Here is a 7,607-nt window from a genome sequence, read left to right on the forward strand (position 1 = left end):
GCAACGCGAAAGAGGGGAAGTAACAGGAGTAGTGGGGAGAGTTCCAGAGTAGAGATAAGGGCGAGCGGTCGGTAAAGGAATGCAGTACAGCTTAACTGTACTGGAAACACAACGCTATACCACATGCATGGCATCTGATCGCTCTGACTGCAGGCAACAGACTAACCTGAACATCCCTTGGAGTAACTTAATGGACTCGCCTGACCAAGGCGCACATTGCCAGCAACTGTCAGGACTAAATAATCGTACTGTACCTGGTTAACATGTTTCAGCCTGTTATGGGTCATCTTCAGAACTGGTTGGAGCTGGTCTTGGCGCCTTTTGTTTATGTTTCCTGTGGGGGTGTGTTTGTGTAGTGTAATGTGGAGTCAAAGAGTGTGTGTGTGTTCTGAAATTGAGTTGTGTGTTGAGAATTTCATTTGGATGAAAAAAAAATGAAAGAAAGAAGGGAAAGAAAATGAGAGAAAAATAGTAGATACATCAAGCCCTACTACATGGCCAAGGGTCTCGATGTCTTCACAGCCAGGCCAATGGCAAAGTGTTGTTCGCTGACTCCTTCCAGGAACAGAATAAACTGCTGTTATATTGCAGGATATTTTAAGTACATTTGTCCACTCAGAACATGGGCGATTTTTCCTGTTACTTACCCACTTATTTGTTTTGGGACAGTCACTGTAAACTTCGACCCCTTTCCCCTTGTGAGATAATTCACAAAATGACTCGTAGGAATTTAAGATAATCATTTGGACATTTATAATATAAGCACACTATACTTTCTATACCTTATGCTATCTTCAGTGTCTGTTTTCTCCTATTTCACATTTTCCGACATTTATTATTCTTCCAACAGACAAAATGTAGACGTCCAATTGAGCTAAAGAATTCATTGAGGTACCAAATTACAGTTTAAACATGTGGCTATGTTGTAAATTAAAATGATTATCTTCAATCGATTATAATAATTTTATTCCAAAAATACACAAATATATTTTTTTCTAAAGTACTTATATAATGTGACATATCTTTTGAATAGTTCAAGATAAATAAATAATTTTAGTATGTAACATTCTTCTTATGTAGGGGATTATTTTGGCAAAAGAAGTTTTACCCTAGGTCAATTTCTAATGGCGTTACGTCAGTCCAAAATTTTATTAATTAAAAACAAATTTTTTTGGGCTCCCAAATTAGATTTCCAAGTTTGAATTATATAAATTGCTTAGATTACTCCCAAAAATCATGTCACCAAAGTTTGAAAGACATTAGGGAAGAATTGTGAATTTCATCCTAAGAGTCGATGTATAACTTAACTGCATTTTCTTATGAAGCCAACGACCAGATTTGGACATGGTCTCTTCAACACACTTAATATTTAAATGAGACAGTGCTTCTTTCTTCTCTTCCTGAAAATTCCTACATAAGTGCAAATGTTTATCTTGTACTCTCAATAATTATTTAGCTACATTAAAATGCTGGATGTAAGCTTCCTATTCAGCTCTAACCAGTCCTAACCCCTGATGATTCCTTGATGTATATATCCTGTCATTTGGGCAGTCATGAGTTAAGCCATTGTTCTTAACATCTTATCAACAACATTTAGGAAGGAGAAGCGGATCTTGTTTAAAGGTGTACTTTGAAGAGAATAGACTATTTAATAAAGATGTTTAATTTTTGGTCTGCTTTAAGTAAGTTGGACAATGTTAGAAAATTTAAATCTTTCTCTGAATTCTTTATGTCATATCAAGTTGGATTTCACCACAAAAGCTTATACCCAGATACTTGATATCACCTGCCTTAAAGTGTGGTAAAAAAAGTTCGAATCTAAATAAGTGGCACTAAAATGAATAACACACTTTATTAATTTGAATGTATCTAGTATCAGTGAAAGTAGTCTATAGCGAAATGAAACCAAGAATTCTTCATGCGACTACCTAACTTTCGTGTTACAGTTTGGGAAAATCTCGAAAAAACCCAATCAATAATCAGCCTAAACAGGATCAGAACCCACACCCAAATGTATCTTTGGATACCCTGGGGAAACACTGGTGGCATGCGTCATCCTTCCTTTCATATTATATTATGTGCTATGAAATTTGCTGTGCATAGATTCAATATCTGTTTTAGAATAGTCCTTGACTTTAATACATAATAGAAGAACTTTCCCACGTAAATATACTCACATAATTGTTACACCATTATGTTGGCCCTAGATATATGTGCTAGGTGTGCCACAAAACTATGACTGAAAAAAATAAATATATTTTTTTAATTGAATCAAGTAGAATAATGGATTTTCACATACACAAAGTTTTGTGCTTCAGGAAATTCTGCTACTATACTGCTTCGTAAAATGTGTGTGGTACAATTTCTGAATGCACTCTGTGCTTCTCAAGCAATTGTACCCTGTGTTTTGGAAAATTTGAGATGATACATAAATATGGATACTGATATTTCCTTTTAGCCAATCTAAAGTGTAAGCCAAAAGTCCCGCACCATAGGCTGGAATACGATTAGGATAAGAACAGTTTTATTGTATGACTTGAGGCTTTTCCGGCATTTGATATAGAATAACTCTTCTCGGGTTTTCAGCCAGGTGGAGATTAGCTTGGAAGCTAATCTCCGACTCACCTGGCTGAGAACCCGAGAAGAGTTATTCTATAACAGTTTTATTGTTTGCAGGTAAAACACATTGACTACAGAAGAGTGCATAGAGATCATTCTTATCTGTAGATGTGAAGGTTGCTCCCAAAGAGAAGTTGAAGATGAATTTAGTCGAAGGCACCCTGATTAACATCCAGTAATGCACACCACAGTTGGCAGATTGCTTCGAAGATTTAAACCTCATGGAGTGTTGTAGATGCACCCCAGTCAGGACGACCAAGCACATCTGTAGGGGTGGAGGAAACAGTCCTGGCAAAGGTGTATGTGAGCCCAAAAAATCAACATGCCAAACAAGCTTGGAAATGGACATTCCTCGGACAACAGTTTGGTGCATTATGAAGAAGAACTAGTTTCACAGTATAAGATTCACTTACTGGACCACATGACTGAGGATGATCCAGACCGTCAACTTGAAATGCGTGAATGGTTTCTGGGAAAGGTGAAGGAGGATGCGGAATTTTTGTTTGAAGTCATGTTCTCAGATGAAGCAAATTTTTATGTCAATGGGGAGGTAAAGGTAAAGCGACAACATATGCACTATTGGTCTGACCACATCCTCATTGGTTTACTGATGCCAAGGAATAAGATGCAGACTGCATAATGGTTTGGTGTGTTCTGTGGAGAGACAAAGTTTTCTGCCCCTACCTTTTTTTTAAGAAAGTATGACCAGCGAAAGATATCTGGCTATGTTGGATGACTCATTAATTCCCAACTTGGATATAATTGGTTCATGTCTGTTGTGGTTTATACAGGCCGGGGCACCCCCAATTATGGAATCAGGTACGTCACTGTCTGGATGACAACTTACCTCTATGGACTGACCATAGGGGTTAGTGGAATGGGCTCCCCGATCACCGGATTTTAATCCAAATGGATTTTGCCATGTGAAGCTACCTAAAATCAAGGGTATACAGTGTGAAGATCAGGGACAAAAATCATATCTGTGAGTAAATTGCTGCAGAGTGCCATGCTGTGATGCCGGACTTGGTGCAAAAGGTGGACTCATGTCTAATTGTGTCTTGACAACTAGTGGATAGGCTATCATAGTGAACAGTTGGAAATCAAGCTTGCAGATATAACTCCCTGTAAAGTTGATTTGAATAATTAAACATTCCAAAGATCCCGGGTTCGATGCCTGGCCCCGGAATAATTTTTCCCTCGAAATTATTCGTATTGAACAGTTATTGTAATCCAGGTAATATTGCGAGACTTTTGGCCCACTCTGTATTTTGGGAGCCACAAAGTCATATGCTTCGAGAGTATAATAAAATCCACCTTGTGCAGGTTCTTGGGTACACTGTCACAGGTAATGAACAGACTGATGCTCTGGCCAAAAACTTGGAGTTTCAACTGTTACTATTGAAATAAGGACCTTACCCATGTGCAGGTGATGTGGAAACCAAGAAGAAACATAATATACTTCTCCAATGTTATGTACTGGATGGACATAGGTGCAAATTAACTTGGCAACTGCTCTTTGGCTGAGGAGGATTTAAAAGTCAACATATACAATTTCAGAATTTGCTTCAGTGTTGCTTCTTTAACCCCTATAAATGGAATGCATATAGACCAAAACTAAGAGTCCTGAGTAATTTTAAATCATATTTAGTTCACCCTGAAGGAGAAGAAAGTGAAGAAAAAATATGATGACAGGAAAATATACAGTAATCCTTTAATTCGAAATTTTCTCGGGCTTCCAGCCAGGTCATAAGTTGGTGATCCACCGACGTTTCGAGGATGTTCATCTTCCTCATCTTCAGGGTTAAATGATATCTGAGGGTACCCAGCTCCTTAATTTATAGTGCCAGAGGGAGTCAGCCGAGGAGCTGTGCGCCGATTGGCTGTTATTAGTGCGGACCGCTGCGAGAACGCGGCCGACGTGTCGTCTTGCTTTGTGCTTTCCGGCTGAATACCTTGGGTCTCACGGTGGGCTCGGCAGACGAGTTCTCATGTGTCCTCCACTGATGATGGCCTGTCGTCTGGGCGGTGAGAAATTTAATAGCCGGTGCCCATGCCACGCTTAGTTGGAGACCCAAGTCCCCGTTCAGGTTACCGCGTTCCACCGCTATGACCAGGTTTCTTTTACTCTTCTATCCCAATAGCCCGCACACTTTACCAGGACCTCAGTGTTATTGAAATTAGCCCTAAGGCTTTTTTCAATGCAATGTTCAGCCAATCCGGATTTTTCGGGCTGCATTAATCCACAAACCTCCGCCGAAAATCAGGAACAAGGTCAGATCAGTAAAAGACGATCTAGGCCTCAGAGTACCAGGGATCTACCGCATCCCGTGTGAATGTGATGCGGCTTACATTGGACAGACTGGACGCACAATAGCGACGTGTCTTTCGGAACATCAAAGAAGCATCAGATTAATGCAGCCCGAAAAATCCGGATTGGCTGAACATTGCATTGAAAAAAGCCATAGGGCTAATTTCAATAACACCGAGGTCCTGGTAAAGTGTGCGGGCTATTGGGATAGAAGAGTAAAAGAAACCCTGGCCATAGTGGCGGAACGCGGTAACCTGAACCGGGACTCGGGTCTCCAACTAAGCGTGGCATGGGCACCGGCTATTAAATTTCTCACCGCCTGGACGACGGGCCATCATCAGTGGAGGACACATGAGAACTCGTCCGCTGAGCCCGTGAGACCCAAGGTTATTCAGCCGGAAAGCACAAAGCAAGACGACACATCGGCCGCATTCTCGCAGTGGTCCGCACTAATAACAGCCAATCGGCGCACAGCTCCTCGGCTGACTCCCTCTGGCACTATAAATTAAGGAGCTGGGTACCCTCAGATATCATTTAACCCTGAAGATGAGGAAGATGAACATCCTCGAAACATCGGTGGATCACCAACTTATGACCTGGCTAGGAGCCCGAGAAAATTTCGAATTATCACGTCGCCAGGAAAGCTTCAGTAGTTATTTCAGTAATCCTTTGTTATAGTGAGAAAAATGCTCTTCTGTACAGAGCTGTAATTTTTTAAGTGGGTTATTTTACGATGTTGTATCAACATCTCAGGTTATTTAGCATCTGAATGAAATGAAGGTGATAATGCCGGTGAAATGAGTCCGGGATCCAGCACTGATAGTTATTCAGCATTTGCTCATATTGGGTTGAGGGAAAACACCTCAACCAGGTAACTTTCCCCAAACTGGGATTCGAACTCGGACCACCTAGTTTCGTGGTCAGATGCATTAACTATTACTCCACAGTGTGGACAGCTGTGTAAAAGAGAGAGTGCAAATTCTCACGTCAAAACTCAAATTAGCATTTAGCATTTCATATAGCCATATACATCAAAAGCTTGGATCAATTCGATCTGTTTCATTCACAGATTAGCAGAAGTTTACAAACAGGAATCTTGACTCTGTGGTTGAGATAGTGCAAGGTTCCACACGAGACAGCACAAAACAATGGGCTCACGTTCATGTGAAAGAAAGGTAAATTTTCAGTTACTTTGTTGGAGATAAAAGAAGGTATTCTGAAATTGTAACATGTGTTACCATTCTTCCAGGATGGCGGAAACTAAAAGATTATTTACAAGGAATAAAAACCTGTGTTAACTGAAAACAACACACTGTAATTCACAGAATTATTTTATTTTACTTGCAATTTCAAGTCAAGTAATGAACAAGTCATGTTGCTTTCATGAAAATCTAAAGTGAATAACTTAAAATTACAGGCCCAAATCAGACAAGCCCATGTCATGATTCAATTTCACCTATTCCTCTCATTAACAGAATCATAATAAAATCATGCAATATTAAGATGGAAACAATGTAAGTAAATTAAAGAAAATGGCATAATGAATAAAAGTAGTTAAAATACACCGAACTTCTCAGTGTAAAAACATCCAATGCTGATAGCAGTTAAAATTATGGATTACACACTTCATAATACATGTGTTTGAGTAACTGTGTTATAAAGATTACTGGTACACTTGGTTGTAATCATTTATGAGTGAAAATTCAGTTTTATTAAGTATTTCTAACGCAATATTTTAAATATCATATAAACCTCAACAGTGTTAGAATTTTGTTCTCATTCTGATGTGAACACGGTTTCTGCTCAATGAGATGCATCTTCTCATTCTCATTTAAATGTTACATTAAGACTGGGAAACTTAGTAAAAGTTCCAGAAATCTTTTCGAAAATTAAGCACAGGAACCGAATGAAAGTTTTATTAACGATCAACAATTTCCTGTTGTGTAACCAAAGGTGACTTGCATATGCAATTCAACATAATGTCCTCCTCTTACCAGGGAGTTTTGCTAATTGGTGAAACAAATTTGATAACAAAGCATCAAAGATATAGTGCAATTCTGAAAAACACTGATATATTATAGATATATGAGTAATGATATCTTCTTTAAAACTGAAAGTTACAAAATACATTTAAAAATAATTTTAGTTACTAATTTTAAATGTGATTCAGAGTTTAAGGTATTAAAAACAGAAGTCTAAAATACAGTTTTATAATGGAGGTTGATACAACATTTTTAACTTGAATAGCTTTCTGTCTAAGTATATCACATTCATGGCTTAAAATTCCGAAATTAAATGTTTCACATAAAGCTCAAGGAGTACCATGACCTTCGCATATTTAGTTACTTTACTGTTGCAGGTCACTGATATCAAACTTAAAGTGTTTATTGTTGAAATCTGTCTTCAAATTAAATATTCAAGTTGAAAAAATCATATTGCATTGTGTGGATGTTGGCTACCAAATATAAAGGCAAGAGAAAAATGAGTATCAATCATTAAAAGTTCTTTCCACATTCCGACAAATTTCAGCAACAATGCTAACAATACTATTCCCATTGTATAAAGAAATTCAGTACTAAAATTCACTATACGAAATCATGAAATACAATCCTATTGAGTTGAAAACATACGGTACTGAACTATTCCCATACAGAATGTCTGCAACATACATACATTACAA

This window comes from Periplaneta americana, chromosome 10 (assembly GCF_040183065.1).
Source record: "Periplaneta americana isolate PAMFEO1 chromosome 10, P.americana_PAMFEO1_priV1, whole genome shotgun sequence".
In the NCBI taxonomy this organism is placed as follows: domain Eukaryota; kingdom Metazoa; phylum Arthropoda; class Insecta; order Blattodea; family Blattidae; genus Periplaneta; species Periplaneta americana.